The sequence below is a fragment of the Lactuca serriola genome, chromosome 1, assembly GCF_051521515.1.
Source record: "Lactuca serriola cultivar US96UC23 chromosome 1, Lser_US96UC23_V15, whole genome shotgun sequence".
In the NCBI taxonomy this organism is placed as follows: domain Eukaryota; kingdom Viridiplantae; phylum Streptophyta; class Magnoliopsida; order Asterales; family Asteraceae; genus Lactuca; species Lactuca serriola.
The window spans coordinates 232,376,208-232,398,402 of record NC_136408.1 but is presented as its reverse complement, the minus strand read 5'-3'; the positions used below and the strand labels follow the sequence as shown (position 1 = coordinate 232,398,402).

The 22,195-nt window shown below is 39.0% G+C and overlaps 1 long non-coding RNA gene across 1 annotated transcript; it reads left to right on the top strand.

Annotated features, from left to right (window-relative positions):
• The first annotated feature begins 3,430 nt into the window (after window positions 1–3,430).
• Window positions 3,431–5,291, top strand: LOC145072780 (uncharacterized). Its single transcript, XR_013691148.1, has 4 exons — window positions 3,431–3,864; window positions 4,376–4,476; window positions 4,580–4,965; window positions 5,063–5,291. It is a non-coding gene; the product is annotated as an uncharacterized LOC145072780 (long non-coding RNA).
• Window positions 5,292–22,195: the final 16,904 nt, after the last annotated feature.

Below are 22,195 nucleotides of genomic sequence, written 5' to 3'. Positions count from 1 at the left end.
ATCTGTGTAAGATTAGGAGACTTAATGCAAGAAGGATGTTTCCAAGGAGCTGATCTCCTTTGGAATGCTCTGTAATGGTTGTTGTCAAGTCTTTCTGACTTTGTGCATAATCATTACAAGAGGATCAATGCATATAAGTTTAAAATCTAACAGATTTCAGTGAATGGCATGAATTTGGAATTCTCGCATTTGCAGTAAGGATTTGAAAGTGTGAAAAGAGAATAATTGAAGTTATGTTCAATTGATCTAGTTCACAAAGTAAAGATCATAGAAAAACATAGTATGCATACTTGGTGTGTGGCATGACTAGTGTTTAGAAAACATAGTGTACGTGCTTGGAGCATGGGACAACTATTATTTTAAATTCAAGAATAAAGTTGATAGCTGAAACAGTATACAATGAATAATGTGTAATCATATGGTGATAAATAAAAGGTGTTTTATTTATGTTCATAGGTTTTGATACCATATTGGATTCAACTATTATTGTGTTTCATTTTGCATGTTTTGACTTCCCGAATAAACTAGGTTATTCTTCCGGAATGAGTAAGTTATTCAAACCATCCACAGTCGGTCATATGTTGGAAGTAGATATGAATTAAGACTGTCATGGGTTGGCTTGTAGAGGTCTAAGGTGTTGGACAAAGGGCTACAACACTCATGAGGGCTCATAAGTTTTCAGTATTAGATTCAACCCGCGCTCATTGGAATCACTTCAAGGATTTTATCACGAGTGATCATGAGACGATAATATCTTATATTCCTCAAACCTAGAGATATGAGTTGTTACTATGAGTTGGTTGTACATTGATTGCACGAAAACGCATTTGGTAACTCGGTGTTATAAAACGTGCCTTTGTGTATGATTCAACAAGTAGTAGAACAAGCCATATGAGTCGATGTTTATCCATTCCTTTTACCTTCGGGATAAAAGCGATATTTGTGGGCCCCTCGATGATTTGATGATGACAAATGGAAGTGCTCGGCCGGGCCAGGACTAATTTGATTTGTTCAATTAGTCAGTCGTCATAAATCGGAATTCTGGAAACAACAAATGGACAGAGAGAATGATTATAATCCATGTCTCAGTTCATATGATATCTAGAATGGAGGATTATATGATCCCTTATCTAATGGACAAGTCATTGACAAAGGTCAGAGTCCATCTACAAGGTCAGAGTTCGACAGAAGCTTTTGAGAGCTACGATTGCCAGTCGGTTTCTGAAGTCATACGCAATAATAGTTTTAGACTTATCCAAGTGGGAGACTATTGGATTAATGTCTAAGTCCATAACTATAATTTTTAAGACTTGACCCGACCCGGCATGGTCCATTTGGGATGCATGGCATCATGCACTTGGATAGACTATAATGAGAGGAATAAGACACTTATGGTTATTAATATATTATAAGTTCTAGTATATTAATAATAAGAATAATAATATTATTTAATTAGTATTGATCAAGAATTAATCTAGGATTAATTAAGTGATCAAAAGAAGACTAATTAAATATATGGGTTAATTGTGCAAATGATCCATACTTATATAGTGGGCTAATGCTCCATGGATTATCTAGTTGGGCTAAAACCCATATAATGCTCCATGGATGCTCCATGGTGTTTTTGTACCCATGGATCATGGAAATGAAAGGCCATGTCAATTAGGGTTTACATGGTGTAACCCTAACTATATATGCATCTTATTCTTGACCAAAATCGGCACTAGTATCATTCTAGAGAGGGCTAGCCGATTTTCATGAAGTGTAGAATTCTCTCAAGTTATTCCAAGTGTATTTGGTGTTGTGTGAACCATTTGAGGTGTCACACTTGGGGCACTAGGCACTCAAGCTTCATGAAGACTTTCTACATCAAAGAGGTATGTATTTTATCTTGTTATATTCATTGTTCTATATGCCAGATTAGGATAATACCTTGGATGTTAATATTTGCATGTATAATAGAGAAAACATAGATCCAAGGTATTTAGGGTTGCATGTACACTTAGGAGTGTTAGAGTGCTCAAAACCCAATAGATAGTAGTAGAGTTCGGTTGTTAGGACCGAAGGATAGTCAGACACCCCAGATGCGTCTGACAGTATGTGATGATATCTTTGCATGCTGGCTTGTTATGTTATATGCGATAGAGGTAGTAGGAGGGGACCAGTCCTCGAGTTCGGTTGTTAGGAACGAAGGGTAGTTCAGGCACCCCAGATATGTCTGATAATATGTTTATGTTATTTTATATGTGATATTGGAAGTAGGGGGTGAAATAGTCCCCAAGGTTCGGTTGTTAGGACCGAAGGGTAGTCAGCACCCCAGAATGGCTCGACGTGGGTAGGTCAGCGCCCCAGAATGGCTAGACATGGGTAGGACGGCACCCCAGAATGGCCGTACGGGTACGTCGGCACCCCAGAATGGCCGTACCGGGTAGGTCGGGAACCCCAGAAATTCCTGGTAGTATGTATGTGATATGATTGTATGGTATGTGGTACGATGGGGGAACTCACTAAGCTTCGTGCTTACAGTTTCAGTTTTGGTTTCAGGTACCTCTTTATCGAAGGGGAAGGAGCTAGTGCGGTAGCGGCACATCATACACACACACTTTGGTTTTCCGTATTGTGAGATATTCTGGGATTGTACTCTGACATTATTACTATTTTCATGTTTTGGGTATTTGGACGCAAGATATGTTTATTGAAATGATATGATCGGATGACGTTTTACTACTAATGTTTTACAAACTAATTAATTCAAATTAAAAATTTGGCCTATATTTTTGGGATGTTACACACAAAAAAAGTCTCGTTGTCTGCTATGGAGATTATTGACGCCGAATACGAAGACAACTTCTACTTGGAGAAAACTATACCACCAACATTATTTGACCAGTTTATGAATTCGATTACCGATTTAAGTGAATGACGATCACGAATGAGAACATCATTAATGATTGTCTCACGTAGGATGTCATGAGCAAATTTAGAAGAAAGCGATCATAAGGACTAAATATATACAAAAACATTAATGATTAAATGGATACAAACTGAAAAATATATTACCTTATTAGGTCACTTTTTTGCCTTTCACCTGGAGTAGCTGATTATAACGACTGAATGTGGACAAAAAAAGTTAAATGGTCAAAAAAAAAAAAAACTCAATAACCAAATGTATATATATTAAAAAATATATTACACTTTTAAATCATTATCCCTATATATATATATATATATATATATATATATATATATATATATATATATATATATATATATATATATATATATATATATATATATATATATATATATATATATATATATATATAAGGGTTGGTGAACAGGAACTTTTTGTGGTTTAGAATGTTGCCGCAACCTTTTTTTGGCTTTAGACATTTAACACAACAGTTTTGAAATTTTAAATGTAGCCCCCGCCTCCTTACCTTCCAATCACAAATCCTCTACCGACTCCATTACACTTACTCCAATACTTTTGCCCTCAACTCCATTTTCCCTCTTAATTCTCATTCCCACCTCCATCAACAGACCACTGCCGACCTTGCCTTCCCATCACATTCTTAGGTCTGGTTTCCACCGCTTCGCTTGCCTCTCCACTAGATTTCTTTCTTTCCCTTCTCCTCTGCTCTATGAACATACTCTCGCTCCCTCTCTAACCTTAAATCCAGAGAGCAGCCACCACGTCTCATGTCTCCCACAACCATCCTCTCCCACCTTTACCATCGCCTACCTGTGCTACTACTATCGTACCCCAAACGCAGCGCCTGAAGGAATCTCTCAATGACAACAATAGAAACACAGAGAGTGGAATGGGAGAAAGAGAAAGTGGAAGGTGGAATTCGACTTTAGGTGACCACAATTCATTCGTCTTCTTCTCAATTTTTTGTAAACCGATTTCTTGTTCAAGTATGGAATATTTGGGAAATTTGATGTTTTTTCTGGATCTTCAATTACTATGTCTTTGTTGTTGATACCGCGTTATAGAAATAAAATACCTTTCCCCACCGCCACCCTCCCCCCACAAGACAACCAATTAGGGTAAATTATAGATTGAGGTCAAGCAAAGATGAACATACTCATGTTTTGCAGCCGGAGGCCAGGGCTTTTGCTTTCTGTGACAAAAACTCCTAATAATATTGATTCAAACATTCAACAGGCTGTTATCAGTTGTTTCAATAGCTTTGCCTATGGATGTATTTTATCAATTGATAGTATAGTTAATTAATTACTATATTTTGGAATCATAGAAATATGCATTAACAAGCTTTATAAATATTTTAATATTTTGTTAAAAAGTTGAAGTAAATAATCTATATTCTCTCCATAGTTAACCATTATAACATGTCATGTTGTATTTCAGATACTTTTAATCTAATCATGGACTACTTTGCGTAATTTGCGACCCATATAAGTTCTAATTTACATGAAATCAAACTCCTCCGCCATATGGATCATGAGAATGTATGCACAGTCTTTTCTCGATTGTCATCTTCTTCTTCTATAATTTTTCTGTATTTTAGACCTTCTTATACATGATTATGACTTATTTATCAATATTTTGCAGATTGTCAAGATTGAAGACATCATAAGGCCACCATAGGAAGAGAAGTTGATGACGTGTATATTGTGTATGACTTGATGGCCACTGATCTGCATAAAGTTATTCGTTCTTCTCTGATATTTAAATCTAAAATAATGAAAGCCAATTAATTGCCACTGTTGTTGGTTGTAACTTTAAGAAAATAAATTTCACAATAACACCCAAGGACAAAATGGTCCACTACATAGAAGATCGAGAAAATACAACAATATAGTCGCCCACATGCACAGGGGTAAAATGGTCCAAATGACAAAAGGCATTCCCATGATATGATGCCCCGTTACTATTGTCATTCTTTAAACCATATGAAGCACGGGTGGCGATGCATTCCCTTAATCATGTTGTTCATAGTATGTATAACAAATCCCTTCTACCATGATGTTTGTGGTATTTTATTCAGAATGGGTTCCCTGATATTGACATTTGATGTTCATTTTCTGGATGTAGGTGGTGTTTTGGTCGGAAAATGGGATAAGTTATCAATTTTGAAAGAACAAAGTTAACAATTTTGAAAGAACTTGGTGAAAAGTTACCAGATATCGGCCTTAGTTATCCGTAACCATTAATGAGATGTGATGATCTATCCGAAGAGTCATGTGGGGAATAAAATGGAATCCTGTATGTATTATTACTCAACTTTTATAACACAGCAAAAAAAACATCTTTCAATTGTACACATTCCTTATGCCTAATACTGTCCTTTCAACCGTTGCCATAACTGACGTCTCGTGTTCAAGCAAGAAATCAACATCGGACGCTTGCTATGCTTTATTCTGTTTTTTTACAGTGGTAGTTGTCCATGAAGAATGGACTCAACGAAGGAATGAAATTATTCATTCCATTGCTAGATGGAATGGAATGGACCATTCCCTTCTTCGTATTTGGTTAATTTTTCAGTGTTTGCTGAGTAAATGTTTTCCTTTTTCTTTTCAATTCTATCATGGAATGTAATGGTTAATTGCAAAGGTAAACAAATTCTATTTAGATAACTTTTAATACCATTTTTAAAAAATCATTTATAACTTTCTTTTTCCAAACATTATTCAAACCGGCGCCAACGGTGCAACCAAATTCCTTCTAGTTTTTATTCAAGTTTAATAATAAAATATTACGAGTGACCGTACTAAAAAAATCTAATGCAACAATTAAAAAGCGACACTTAAAATATTTTTTGGTTTTTATTCTAAAGGAACATTTAAGTGTTGCATTAAAATGCCTCATCAAACATTTTTTTAAATGTTGGATTTTTTATTCAAAACACCTAATTTCAAGAAAGTTTTGTAACAAGTTTGAACGTAATATTAATCTTTGTTTCAAGGAATTATTTTCATTTAGTTATCAATAATACATATAATTACTATTTATATGTATAAACACACCTATAGTAATTATAGTTGTGGAAATTTATATCACTACTAGAAAATACCCTTTAATGACATGCATCACGTGTCATAAAAGGGTACAAATGACACGCAAATGTGTCTCAAGGAAAACATGTCATAAAAGAAGACGAAACGCATTTGTGTGTCGACTTTACGACGCGTATTTACGACACACAATGCATATCATTAAAGCCCCTGTCAAGAAATGTCATATTATAAATGAAGATGACACACATTTTTGCGTATCGTAAATTTAAATGTTTAAAAAAAATATTTATAGATTTACTAATTTTCAAGTTCAATTTGCATTTGATGTCTCATAATACAAAATAAATTACCATATACAAAAAATACAATCCATTGCACAAAATTTAATGTCATACAAATAATCATTCCAATAGTAGAAAAATGTAATTACATAAAATGCTAAAGAGATGAAAGTCATCAACAAATAATAGTCGAACTACAAGAACTTATTGCCCACCTTCATAACATCTGAGCTACTTTACTTGAGACTACATACATCAACAAGACCTGCAAATTTGAATAAGGACCATTGTTTTAATCCATCAAAAAACGGGTGGGCACATGTCTACAACTGGAAAACATAAAAGAGCATATCTTGATGATCTCAACAAGCTGATCTACACCACTTTCACTAGGAAAAAGAGGCTGTAAATGTTCATAACTCACAAAGATCTGAAAAAGATTTGTTAAAAGATTGTAACTTTATAAAATCCTAAGCCACAAGACCACACATAAAAAAAGGAACAAAAACTAAAATATAAGTACAAGTAAATTACAAAAAACGGTCCCCACACCTTTTGATTTTTACTACGTTTGGTCCATATTCGAAACATTTTCTCAACTATGGTCCTTATTTGAAGGTTTCACATCGCCCCTAGATTCTTAAAATAAAAAAGAACCAAAATCAATATGGAACCATGAAATAAGAACCTAAAAGGAAAAGGGTTTCAATTATGGACTAAGCAAGGTAAAAGTTAGAAATAACAAGGACCAGATTCGTAATTTACTCTATGTAACACCGTAAATTTTCAAACATTTTTTTTCATTTTTAAAATCATATAATTCTCGTAACACATTTCACAAAAATCTCATTAATTTAATTTACAAAACACAACTCCATAATTGTTTGATTAATACTCAAGGATCCTCAAAACATAACTCCTTCTCTGCTGTGTACAATCAAACTGGTGCCTTCCCGCGATCTTGAGAAAACCTGAAACACATATCACATAACACGGTAAGCATGAAACTTAGTGAGTTTCCCAAAATACCACATACAACACGTAAGCCACTCGAGGCTATAACTTTGTAAGACCCTTCGGTCTATGTGTCTCAGTGGGACCCTCCAGTCCCACGGCTCGTTGGACCCTCCGGTCCGGTCTGGTTAGGACCCTCTAGTCCCATGGCTCGTTGGACCCTCCGGTTCAGTTTGGTTGGGACCGTCTGGTCTCACAGCTCGTTGGACCCTCCGGTCCGGTTTAAGGGAGAACCCTCCGGTCTCATACTTCGTTGGACCCTCCGGTCCGGTCTAAGTATCACATATTACCCAGAAAAAGCATATCTCAAGAAAGCACATAAGACCCTCTGGTCACACATAATTACCACTCTAGGTAAAGTATAGTGAGAAGACTCACCTCGGATGATGAACAACCCGTATAAATGTTGTTGCTACGCACCAGCCTCTAACCCTGTGCCAAACCCACAATTATCCCAATTAAGAACTAAGTCCCAACTCTCACTCATTAGGTTTAAAGGTAGTCCACTAACCAGCCCATCAATAACCTAAAACCCATTGGGCCCACCAAGGCCCAATAATAAATGGGCTCTCCCAAGGCCCAACTCTCTCACATCTAAAGGCAAGCCCAACTCAAGGTCCCAAAGCTCATAAATAAATAAATATATATATATATATATATATATATATATATATATATATAATCCTCTAATCCAAGAATCTATTGCAATAAGTCCAAACTCCAGGCCCAACACACAAGGTCCAAAATGAGACTTAGCTCAAAAGTCCACAGTGAGGTTACGCGGGGCGTACCTCTCTTGGTACGCTCAGCGTACTTACGAATCCATATTGGCCATCGGGGACACTGGGGCAGTACGCGGGGGCGTATAGGAATTACACTCAGCGTACTACCTAGATTCACTCTTTCTACTCATTTGGTCTTAAACAGTTAAGACATTAGCTCAAACCCCAGATCTGGACTCCCTAATGGCACTTACTCCATAAAGTCAGTGACTTTAAGACTTTACATGGATGGAAAGGTCACAAACACCCAAAACACTCACTTCCTTATCTCAAAAACCTCCTATCTCATGCATGGCTTGATTCCAACGTCCAAGATTGGATTTTTATGACATAACACCACTAAATATACTCAAAGGGACATATATTAGGCTATGGAGTTCAAAAACTCATAAAGCTTCAAGCTTTGGTACCAAAAACCCTAAAATGGACCCAAAACCAAAACTAGTACAACAATAAGAAAGTTCAAAACTTGATACCTCTTGAAGATGCACCAACAAGAGAAGAATATAGATCCAAAAGCTAGGTGCTCAAGCTATTCTCTTTCAAAGCTCCTTCTTCTTCAAAAGTGAAACATAACAAGTAATCACCCAACTAGATCCACATGAGAAAGCTACCAAGATTCAAAATTTATGCTTTCTGGAGCTAGATAAACATGATTAGGGCTTGGATCCACAAGCTCCAAGCTAAGCAATGATTCCTCAAGGAACTCCTTCTTCCATAATATGCACCAAAAACCCACTAAATCACCAAAATGCTCAAGAATCACTCAAATGGAGGCTTATGGTCGATTTCCAATGTTTAAAGGGATGGAGGCTGAAGATATTAGGGTTAGGTTATGAGATAAGGAGCTTAAATAGGGTTCAAGACCCTTAGATAGGGTTCAGGTCTGATTGGCGTACGCCCAACGTACTCTAAAGAACATTCGCGAGCACCCCTGGTCAGTACGCCCAGCGTACTTCCTTCTGCACTAGTACGCCCAACGTACTCTTTGTGTACGCCCAACGTACTCGACTAAGCCTGCAACCACAAAACTTCTGAAGGCCATAACATCTTCATTATAAATCCGTTTCCGACGATCCTTATATCCACGAAAAGGTAACGAGAAGCCCTACACTTCTATCTACTTTATTCCTCCTAAAGCCCACTTGAACTCAAATCCAAAATTCATGAAAAGCCCGCACCAGCGCCTTTAACAATACATTTGGGCTCTAAAGCACAAACCGAACTCTTTTATCACACAACCTACCTTACCCATATCCCAAAAGGCCTAAAACTTTCTCCTTCAAAGCCTCAAAACCTTCTCATACACGGCTTAAGGCCTACAGGCCTTAAATCACAAAACAATCTAGAACTGGATGTTACAATTCTCCATCACTTAAATTAGATTTCGCCCTCGAAATCTCTCTTTTTCCTCGCATAGATCAAAACAAATAACCCGAGAAGCACAACCAGAAAATCTCTTAACATTCAACGATCCTTCTCCCAAGACATCAAAAACAAAATAGAATTCCCAAGCTGAAGAAGGACGGACCCCTTTTCCCGTGGAGGTACCTGCTTTAACTTTCCAGAACTTGAAACTATAGTGGTCTGTCTCCCCGTCAGACCGCCCATGCAGAATATCACCCTGATAATCGCTCATAGAATAACAGAATCGAATAAAACACTCCCAACTCTGAGTACCAGGCCAGCTCCCGACCCAACGGTTGAACCTCCAAGGGCTACCCCTTGCACACCCAATAAAATAACTTTACAACCTTCCTATTCACAATAGTTAACCCAGCTCATTGCGACACAGTAGTCACGTAGTTCGCTTTACCCCAAGCAAAAACTACACCTTATCTGAAATCGTCTTACCTTCGACCTCTATCGTCTACCAACCACTGATTCCATGCGTTTCACGGTTCTTCCCATACCGGCGAACTTACTTAATCTGGTCTAATACATCTGATGGAGAACAATACTTCTCAAATTGAACCCATCTACGAATCTGAAACCTCATCTTGCCTACTAAACACACGAACGAATCCAAACTCAAGCTCTAGAGCCGGATTCAACAACATAATTGGAACCAATCAATTCCAATATGGTACTCAACTCGTGACCCAAGATTCGTAATCCACACGTACACCACTTCTCCAATTCCCGACCCAACGGTTGAACCTCCAAGGGCTACCCCTTGCACACCCAATAAAATGACTTTACAACCTTCCTATTCACAATAGTTAACCCAGCTCATTGCGACACAGTAGTCACATAGTTCGCTTTACCCCAAGCAAAAACTACACCTTATCTGAAATCGTCTTACCTTCGACCTCTATCGTCTACCAACCACTGATTCCATGCGTTTCGCGGTTCTTCCCATACCGGCGAACTTACTCACTCTGGTCTAATACATCTGATGGAGAACAATACTTCTCAAAATAACCCATCTACGAATCTGAAACCTCATCTTGCCTACTAAACACACGATCGAATCCAAACTCAAGCTCTAGAGTCGGATTCAACAACATAATTGGAACCAATAAATTCCAATATGGTACTCAACTCGTGACCGAAGATTCGCAATCCACGCGTACACCACTTCTCCAATTCCCTTCGATTGTGATAACCACGACTCAACTCAGAATATAACGATTAGTGAAAAATATGGAGACCTCGGTCTCTCCCTTGGTTTAACCACCAAGATCCTACAGACTCAACTGATGAGGTTACACAAGCCTAGGAACTCCCTTGTGTCATGCCCTGACTAGTGAATACTATGGCTCCCCGAAAATTCACAACGCTTCTCGTTCGCTGCTTGGTGAATACTATGGCTCCATGTAGTATTCCCACACCCTCTCGCTGACTGGTGAATACTACGGCTCCCCGCAGTATCACAACACCCTCTCGCTGACTGGTGAATACTACGGCTCCCCGCAGTATCACAACATCCTCTCGCTGACTGGTGAATACTACGGCTTCTCGCAGTATCACAACACCCTCTCCCTGACTGGTGAATACTATGACTCCCCGCAGTATCACAAGACTCTCTCGCTGACTGCTGAATACTACGGCTTCCCGCAGTATCACAACACCCTCTCATCACCCCACTATCTCATCCTCAAGTCGACACCACACCGCATTCACTAAATCATGCTCTACGGTCCCATATATATATATATATATATATATATATATATATATATATATATATATATAGGTGCACACACCTACCCTAATTATGCGTCACTAATCCTGACGACAACCGCCATGTCCAAACACTTTCCCTTGCTGTAATTCACGTTCTTAGATAATCTCACTTAAAGCCAATTAGCTGATAAGGCTCCCACTAGGACCATAGACACCTGATAGGCCACTCGCCATCTCATAACTAATCTTCATTTCAAACAAAACGTAACTTCGGAATACTCCAACCTCAATTGAAACATGGAAGAATTTGTCATCGACTGAAAACATGCTAACGAAAATCCAAGCCTCTACCATCTACTGATCACCATCCATACGTAACTACTCATACTGACTCTGTAATTGGTTGAACATTCAACTGCTGCCCCTCCTGGAGTATAGATCTCAATCTATACTTATATCCGCCAATCTCAGCTGTTACACCCTGACTCAGCGACCCAACCGCCTTGAACTCAACATTTGCAAACATCATCTCGCCTCATCACTAATAACTCGGGCCTCACGTGTCCGCACTGCACATCTCCATAACCAGTTTTCTAATAGTACCTGAACAAATATCGGATTTTCATAATAAAATACTCAGTCCTCCCCCACTCAAGGTTCGAACCATCACCAATTGGCATACCCATAGTTTACTCAACATAATGTTTTACCGGGTATGTCATACTTAACTATTGGAACGTATCATGTTAAAGTTCAAGGACATCACCAGTTGAACCAAGCAATCTCCAAATATCTTGTCTCTGACCAAAAGTCTCGAATTCCACCCAACGCGGGAATAATCATAAAAGAAAGAGACCTCACTTCTCATAACCAACACACAACTTAGGCAACGAAAGCCACTACCCCGAAATGCTCCTCTTGATTTCCTGACACTACTGCTAACACGTGCCCTACTATACTCAAATAGGGTATATCATGGTCTCAAAATCAGCTCAGTCACCACTGATGATCCTCTCTTACTGTAATACTACCTTGCGGTAGACATACTACCCAGATAATTTGGTGAAAGATCGCATCTAATGCTACCCCATAAAGTTTAACACCAAGCTTAGAAATCGGAAACTCATTATCTCTTCTACTTCTCACAAGAAACGAAAATAGCGCACTCTGGTCATAGAAAGTGGCATCTCCTCTATCGACCGATTGCTCAATTCAGACTGTAACCCTCCATAAAGCATCATCTTCTACTCATCCCTGAGTCTTGCGACTCCAACTGGTATCTCACCAAAAATCCCTTTGAAACTAACTCGATTTCCTCTCAAGGTACGCTCCATTGAAACTCGTTCGACCTGGCCCTATGGACCCATACTCCCTCACATCTGATCTTAGTCTAACCTACACAATGGAATAACAGGTAAAACTAGAAGCACTAACCGCCATGAGTCATGGTACTCGAACCATGTGGCCACCTCTCGATCTGCTATAAACCATGGTACCCGAACCCTGTTATCTCCTCTTAACCTGCTACGAATCATGGTACTCGAACCATGTTCTCCCTTCTCAATCCGCTACGAATCATGGTCCTCGAAGCATGTTCTCTCTTCTCAATCCGCTATGAATCATGGTACTCGAACCATGTTCTCTCTTCTCAATCCACTACGTAGAATTTCTGGAATTCTCCCTGTTTCGAGTATGGGTCCTCCACATTCAGTAGTATGGGCCTATACTACCTGCCAAATCTACCCATACTTTCCACATGGATCGTCCCAGATTTCCTAAGTAGCTGTTCAACCTTCTTGTTCACCTATCTCGTTATGCAAGTTCGCCCTCCAGAGAATACTATCCTTCGTCATCGTACTCTTTTGACTAAGTTCACTCCTTAGGCTCTTCCTAGGTTCTCTAACTTTCCTGCCATCAGCTGCTGAAGAACTCCTTATGATGCCAGCCATCTACCTCCTGAATATCGTCATATTCACTCAGTAGCTGACTCCCATCATCGAGAGTTCTACAAAGCACGAAGCAAGCAACATTCGGTCATCAGATAATCTCCACCAGCATGTAAAACCCCTCTAGGTTATTACTCCACTTGCACTCCTCATACACGAAGGATATCATCGAACTCAAGCAACTTTACCCCACGTGGGCATCTGACTACCCTCTCAGTAGACTCCTCAAATGCTCATCTAGGTATCTCTCCTAGATTACTCCTCTACTCAAATCCTTATCTAAAAAAGATTCATGTTGGATACTCTTACTCCGCACATACTCAAAAGCAAATCATAGATAGCAACAACTCCTAGGCTAAGGCATCGCAAATCAGGCCACTCTAGTCCTAAAATATGAAATACCTATCCTATGTCTAGCATGTTATATATCTCATAAATATCTCATAACACAAAGGTAAGGGTATTTTGGGAAATCACCGTTCAGGCCCTGGCTGATTATACACACCGCTCCAACTCGTTTCTCTTAAACTCTTTCTCATTTTTAGAAAAATTTATCTCTTTTGAAAATATTTCTCAAATCCTTAGTTTGAGTTCATACACACCCAGAGGTGCATCCGAATCCCTCAAACCAAGGCTTTGATACCAACTTGTAACTCCGTAAATTTTCTAACAAGTTTTTTTTCATTTTTAAAATCATATAATTCTTTTAACACATTTCACAAAAATCTCATTAATTCAATTTACAAAACAGAACTCCATAATTGTTTGATTAATACTCCAGGATCCTCAAAACATACCTCCTTCTCTTGTGTGTATAATCAAATCGGTGCCTTCCCGCGATCCTGAGAAAACCTGAAACACATATCACATAACACGGTAAGCACGAAGCTTAGTAAGTTTCCCAAAATACCACATACAATACATAAGCCACTCGAGGCTATAACTCTGTAAGACCCTCCGGTCTATGTGTCTCGGTTGGACCCTCCGGTCCCACGGCTCGTTGGACCCTCCGGTCCGGTCTGGTTGGGACCCTCCAGTCCCATGGCTCGTTGGCCCCTCCGGTCCGGTCTGGTTTGGACCGTCTGGTCTCACAGCTCGTTGGACCCTCCGGTCCGGTCTAATTGAGAACCCTCCGGTCTAATAGTTCGTTGGACCCTCCAGTCCGGTCTAAGTATCACATAATATAGCACACATCACATATTACACAGAAAATGCATATCTCAAGCAAGCACATAAGGCCCTCTGGTCACACATAATTACCACTCTAGGTAAAGTATAGTGAGAAGACTCACCTCTGATGATGAACAACCCCAAGAAATGTTGTTGCTACGCGCCGACCTCTAACCCTGTGCCAAACCCACAATTATCCCAATTAGGAACTAAGTCCCAACTCTCACTCCTTAGGTCTAAAGGTAGTCCACTAACCAGCCCATCAATGACCTAAAACCTATTGGGCCCACCATGACCCAATAATAAATGGGCTCTCCCGAGGCCTAACTCTCTCACATCTAATGGCAAGCCCAACTCAAGGGCCCAAAGCACACACACATACACACACACACACACACACACATATATATATATATATATATATATATATATATATATATATATATATATATATAGAATCCTCTTATCTAAGAATCTATTGCAACAAGTCCAAACTCCAGGCCCAACACTCAAGGACCAAAATGAGACTTAGCCCAAAAGTCCACAGTGAGGTTGTGCAGGGCATACCTCTCTTGGTACGCTCAACGTACTTACGAATCCATATTGGCCATCAGGGACACTGGGCAGCAATCGGGGCGTACATGAATTACACTCAACGTACTCCCCAGATTCACTCTTTTACTCATTTGGTCTTAAACAGTTAAGACATTACCTCAAACCCCATATTAGGACTCCCTAATGGCACTTACTCCATAAAGTCAGTGACTTTAGCCTTTGCACAGATGGAAAGGTCACAAAAACCCAAAACACTCACTTCTTATCTCAAAAACCTCCTATCTCATGCGTGGCTTGATTCCAACGTCCAAGATTGAACTTTTATGGCATAACACCACTAAATATACTCAAAGGGACATATATTAGGCTCTGGAGTTCAACAACTAATATAGCTTCAAGCTTTGGGACCAAAACCCTTAAAATGCACCCAAAACAAAAACTAGCACAACAATAAGCAAGTTCAAAACTTGATACCTATGGAAAATGCACCAACATGAGAAGAATATAGATCCAAAAGCTAGGTGCTCAAGTTATTCTCTTTCAAAGCTCCTTCTTCTTCAAAAGCCAAACACAACTATAACATCCGGATTCCCAGGTATATTATTTTATTCCTTTATTTTTGAAGGTTGGGAGGGGAATCGGCGAGTTGGTGCTTAGACTCGCCGAGTATGGTTGCGGATTCTCATCCGAGTTCACAGCTGGACTCGGTGAGTTCATGAGTGGACTCGGCGAGTCCATGCTGTTTAATGAAACCCTAATTTCCTGGGTTTGGGACCTATTTAAAGTCCCTTAGGGCCGTCATTTGTGGCTACCAAACCCCAGAGAGAAACCCTCACTACTAGAAAAAAGGCCTTTTACGACGCTCATTGCGGGTCGTAAAACGCTCAGACGACGCGCAAATGCGCGTCAAGGAAGGCCCTGTCATAAAGAGAGATGACGCGCTTTTGCGCGTCGTCTATAGACGACGCACATTTACGACGCTCGGTTATGACACGCAATGCGTATCAAGAAAGGCGCTGTCATAAAGGAAGACGACACGCATTTGCGTGTCGTAACCTTACGACGCGCGTGTTTATGACACGCAATGCGTATCAAGGAAGCACCAGTCAAGAAAGGCCATGTCATAAATGAAGACGACACACATTTTTGCATATCGTAATTTTAATTTTTTTTTAAAAAAAAAATATATTTATATATTTATTAATTTATAAATTAAATTTGCATTTAATCTCTCATAATAGAAACAAAATACCATATACAAAAAATACAATCCATTGCATAATATAAAATAAAATACCATATACAAAAAATACAATCCATTGCATTTAATTTGTATGTATAACAAAGACACATGTTTTAAACTTGTTACCATTAACATCTAATCGTATGGACTCGAGTGTTAAACTTGTTACCATTAATATCTGATTCATAAGTCCTTTCAACAAGATTGTTACCTGCATAAATGAAAACAAATAGGAACATTAACAGCCCAGCATGCTCAAGCCTCATCAATACAACAAAGGAGACAAAAGTAATGTAATAAGCCAAACATTAAAACCAAACATTAATATAAGAGATGGGAAATCTTTTACCTGAATATAACTAGCACCAAACAAACCACCATTTCCAAGCTGGAATTGAGTCCGATGCAATGTGACTAAAAAAACACAAATCACTCTCAAATTTCACTCACCCCTTTCACTTTCACATAACACCAACCAACCTACTTATAAGTTGCTAATTATCTAGGCTATTTTTCTTTTTCTCTTGATCAAAATAACATGTTTATGCCCAAGTCAATTACAGAATTGTATTCCTTAGTATCATGTGGACACAACATTTTACCGAATGTGAATTGAATATGACAAACAAGCATTTATATTCTCATGAAATCAAAGATAATTTATAATATTTTTCTAAATAATTAACAAACTTGATGTGTCAAGACCCATAAGGATAATTTCTGCAACATTATATTCTAACAAACCCTACTTTAATCACAACATTAAACCAAAATCGACCAAAAACTCACATAAACAATCAAATCAAATATAAACACAGGCTTGATTTCGTATTCAAATAGATTAAGAAAGGCAGCAAACACTGTTTGTGATTTAGAAACTAATAGCTTAATCCTCAATTCATATTAGCATAGTAACAAATGTGCACTTATATCGTTTTTTCCTTTTGAACATTCACTTTCCAACAGATGCTAAAAAAGCTGATACATTCTTAGTGGGTGCAACCTAAACAAAACTGTCACCATACACAACAGATGCTGAAAAAATTGAATAATTTATCTTTTGCTGCAACTGGATCATACAAAGCTAGACACACTTTTATATGTTTCAAACATAAACTTATTGTGTAATGAGGATCCAAATGGAATAATTCAGCCACCTCATACTCCTATGTTCTATCTCGCCTCTATAATTTATTTCACCGTTCAAGAGAAGGGTATAAGGGGTTTCATAGACATTATGAATTAATTTATCCTTTATTCTACTTCCCTTATTTGAAACAATCTCATCATAAAACGTTCAACATTTCAACATATTATACGACCTAATGCACTAAAATTCAAGTGATGTAAAACAATAAAAGTTGCTTTGAAAGTTCATAAATAAATAAAAAATTACCTTTTCAAATTCTGCATAAACTTCTGCAGGAGCTATGGTCATCAAAGTTGACAAAGCAAGTACTGCAGCTTCTTGTTCTAAATGACTAGTACTCATCAACCCCATTGGTCCAGGCAAACCCTACATATTATACCACAACCAAGGGTTAATAATAATTAATAATATATAAAAGATAAGATAAAAAGTAATCAATAAAAAAATATCAACACTCGGAATCAATGATTCCACAGGTAAAAAAAACTTACATTGGAATCAGAACGCTGCAAAGGGCTTCTGGAATCAGCTCTACCATGGGAATATGGTGATGATGTTGATGCTTTCTCATTTCCTCCTCCTTCAGGGCTTCTGCTTCTAGAAGGTGACCTACTCCTACGTGGATGAGACCTGCTTCTGTGTAATCCATCAGTTTATTGACACATCACATGATAAGGGCATTCTAGTCTTTTCAACACTAGTACTTCTATGTAACTAACAAACACATATAGAATAGTGAATAGTCCATCAGGTTCCTAATGAAACATCAACTTTAAACAGACAAACAAAACTTTTTACGGATGCTATTTTTAATGATAAGGGCATTTACGTCTTTTTACCTTATAGGAGACCTACTTGGGCTTCTCTCATCATCATAATCATTATCATATCTACCCCTCCTGTTTCTTCTATGATAATCAGGGCTCCTACTCCTACTGCATGAGGGTCCTACTTCTGTAACGATCTTTGTCCCTTCCATAATACCTGTCCCTGCTACTGCTGCGACTTATCCTCCTGTAGCCCTTGTATTCATCTCTATACCTGGAACTACATTGGGTAAACATCAACTCCAATACAAGGGTAGAATGGTCAAAACTACATTCTCATCATACCTTGCTCTAGGACTTCGGCTCCTTAATCCACCCTTCAGCTTTTCTACTGGTTCAAGTATCCTTCCCTTGTGACTAAAACAAGAATAAAAGCAACCACATTAGTCAAACAACCATATACTTTTTCATATCTGATTCTTGGAATTTAGAAATATATTAGATTATATGTGAATGTGACTCACATTTTTTCAGCATTAGGCCCATATTTGGCAAATTAAACCATCATCTCTCTTCCATCAACAACTCTTCCTGAAAGGTGTAGAACAAAAGTGAAATCATGGTGAAGTGATGATATTGGATAAGTGTTATAGCTATTATATATTATTAAAAGTGATAAAGAAGAATCAGATCTGGAAGTCCAAACACCTAACATGGAATCGAGGGCTTAAGGAAGAAATCAAGCGTCGGTGACTTTTCTCCGGATAAAAACAATTTCCCGCCAATTTCACAAATCGGCGTTCCAAAACCAAAATTCCCGATCCCAATCGCGTTTCTGTGCAATCCAATTTGCCAATTTCACGTTTCAGGTATCGATTTAAAGAATTGGTGGGATTGCAAGCATGACGTACCGGAGGGCGTTTCTGTCGGCGATCGGTACGCAATCGTACCCCGTTTGGGATTGAGGCGTTTGGAACGTGGATCGTGACTACTTTGGCGAATCCTGTGACTATGGATTGAACCATGCACACCATTGATTTCTATTCAACGAATCTCCAACGAACATAAGCCTCTTGTTCTTCGATTTCTCCACCAACAATTTCCCTATAAACCTTCATTTCATTGCCCCCAAAACACACAATTAAAATCATCAAGAATTCAACAATTAATTCGATTTTAAAAAGTGGAAGAACAGAGTACGCTTACTTTGGCAAATTACAGTCTTTAGGCTACCACCTCCACTTCTGATATGAAGTCGTTGGTTGCTTTACAGAGAGATATGAAGTTGAGATGAAAAGACGAGATTGACCCATCTGGTAACAAACGGACTCGGGAAGTTGAACAAAATGACCCGAGATTGACCCATCTAGTAACAACGCTATTGATGGCATTCATTCCATTTTCGACTGTTCATCCTCCACTTCCTGTACTGCTACTTCTTCACCATCTTCTATTTTTTCTGTATTTAGACTTGAGAGTATAATTAGGGCTTTTTCTAACAATTTCAACATCGAGTGGGAGATATGGTGGTTCCAGTAGGTAGAAGTGAGGGAAGAAGTAGGCAGCAGTCAATGTCGGGAGGGGGAAGGAAGGAGCGTCTGTAATTTGGGCAAGAGGGAAAGGAGAAAAAAAAGGAAGGCGGGATTTTTAACTTTTTCAGAATTTCATTTCCCCATACTGTTAAAGGATGGAACGCGCGTTCCATTAAAAATTATAAAGCGACATCCTTAGACGACGCACATTTTATTATAGGTGCCCTCCGTGTTTTTTTAGACACTAATTTAAGGGCGCACAATAATGTGTGTCTTCTATCCTTAAGTTTTTTGAAGAGATGACATTTTTCTAATGTCACTCTCCTTTGCGTAACATAGATCAATGAACGTCGTATTTTGCGCGTCGTAAAAGGCCTTTTTTCTAGTAGTGCCTCAGAGATCTAGAGCGTTTGTGAGGAAGGAGAGGCCACTTTTGATCATTTTGTTGGTGTGATTGCAAGAAAGAAGTGAACAAGGCAAGAGGAGGCTGAAGGAGGAGCGATTCTGGTGATTTCAGAGTTCAGAGACTTCATCTTGAAGTATTTATTCGGACCTTCTTCAGATTTGGTGTTGATTCTTAGAGTTAGGGTTTTCGAACCCCCTTTAGAGAATGAATACGTGGAGCAATTGGTCCCTTCTCGAGTTTATGCTTTGGATTTGGACTCAAAGATCTCCGAGACCTTAACCCTTGGAGCTTTATGGGTTATTTTGGGAGCCATGGACTTAGGAGATTATTTTTGGGGCTAAATCACCAAGTGAGACCATATAGATGATATATGAGTGTCAAGGTCTGAACTTTACGTGATTATCATGCTTGGGAAGGTCAGATCTATGGATTTAAGGAACAGATCTGACCTCAGGAGGTCAATGGAGTTTGTGCATGGCATGAACTTGTTGAGTCCAAAGATCAGACTCGGCGAGTAGGGTTAGGGTTTCCCATAAATCACTCAGTGAGTAGACTTGCCGAGTTGGGGAAATAACTCAGTGAGTCAGAGGGGGATTAGAGGACTGGAGTTCAAGGTGGAACTCGCCGAGCTATTCTGGAGACTCAGCGAGTTGAGTCGGGGTGGCCCCGCGATTGATGCCAGGTGTGACTCGTCGAGAAAGAGGAGGAACTCGACGTGCAAAGCGGGACTAATGAATTAGTGGACACGTCCCAAGTGCACTCGATGAGTCGAGTCAAAGTTTGACCGTTGACTTTTGTTGACTTTTAGGGTTTGGTCAACAATGTGGCCTTTAAGCCAAAAGAGGGGTAAAATGGTCTTTTACCCTTCTGAGGGTGCTAAAAGAGTTTTGAGTATAGTTATATTTATGAGAGTATTTACTGTATGTGATTAGGCGGAGGCTAGATCATATTTCTACGAGTCAGAGATTTACCGAGACATCTGTGGTGAGTCTTCTCACTATACTTTACCTAGTGTGGTAATGGAATTATGTGACAGAGTATTTTAGAGTATATGCCAGTGTATTTGCATGCCATTATGTGTTGTGATTTATTGTCATATGTGATATGCATGATTCAGAGTTACAGAGTTAGGACCAGTGGGTTCACAGAGTTATGGGACCAAGAGGGTCCCACAAAGATATTCGACTAGAGGGTCAACAAAGTTATAGTCTTGAGTGGCTGATATGTGTTTATGTGGTATTTTAGGGAACTCACTAAGCATTTATGCTTACAGTGTTTGTGTTATATGTCTCAGGTACCAGTGATGATCGCGGGAAGGCGTCGGCATGATCTGTACACACGCCGACACCCGTGGATTTTATTATGATTTGATCTTGGGATTTGTAATGAGATAATGTTGATACACTGTTTTCTTGGAAGTGATTATGAATGACTTTGATTTTTTTAAAAGTGAAAAATTGCCTTAACTTTTATGGTGTTACAAGTTGGTATTAGAGCGTTGGTTTGAGGGATTCAGATGCATCTTCGGGCGTATCTGAACTCAAACTGAGGATTTGAGGAAAATTTTGATAGCAAAATGAAACTTTTTGAAAAGAGTAAAAAGAGTTTTGAGACAAATAGAGCAGAGCCGTGTGTACGATCAGCCAGTGCCCGAACGGTGATTTCCCAAAATACCCTTACAATAACTGCTATCAGATATGTTATGTTATGCTATATGATGAATTCTTATACGCATGCTAGAGTAGACTAGGTATTCTTATTAGGACTAGAGTGGCCTGATATATGATGCCTTAGTCTAGGGGTTTTGCTACTAGAAATGTTTGAGAGCAGTTAGATAGCAGCTAGGTGCTTATGAGATATCTGCTAGTGAGTGGCACATGATTTAAGAGAATAGAGTGCTTGGAAATTTTGGACTCTGGGAGGAGGATTGGAATGAATGCTGAGTCGGTGTGGTCGGTAGTATTGGGCCCGTACTACCGAAGGCACCGGGTCCGTGCACAACCCAAGTAAGAATCTTTAGGGTACCAAAAACCTAGTAGGATTGGGGGTATCGAGTGTGTGTATGCTCGATCGAGTCTTTGATATCTTGTGTTGTATTTCAAAGAGGTATCATGGTGGGGACGCACCACAGACCAGGGACCAATGGAGGGGGTGTGAGCGACGAGGAGCTCCGCCAAATGATTCATGATGAGGTGGCTGCTGCCATTTGCGCTGAGATTCCAGAGATGTTCGGGT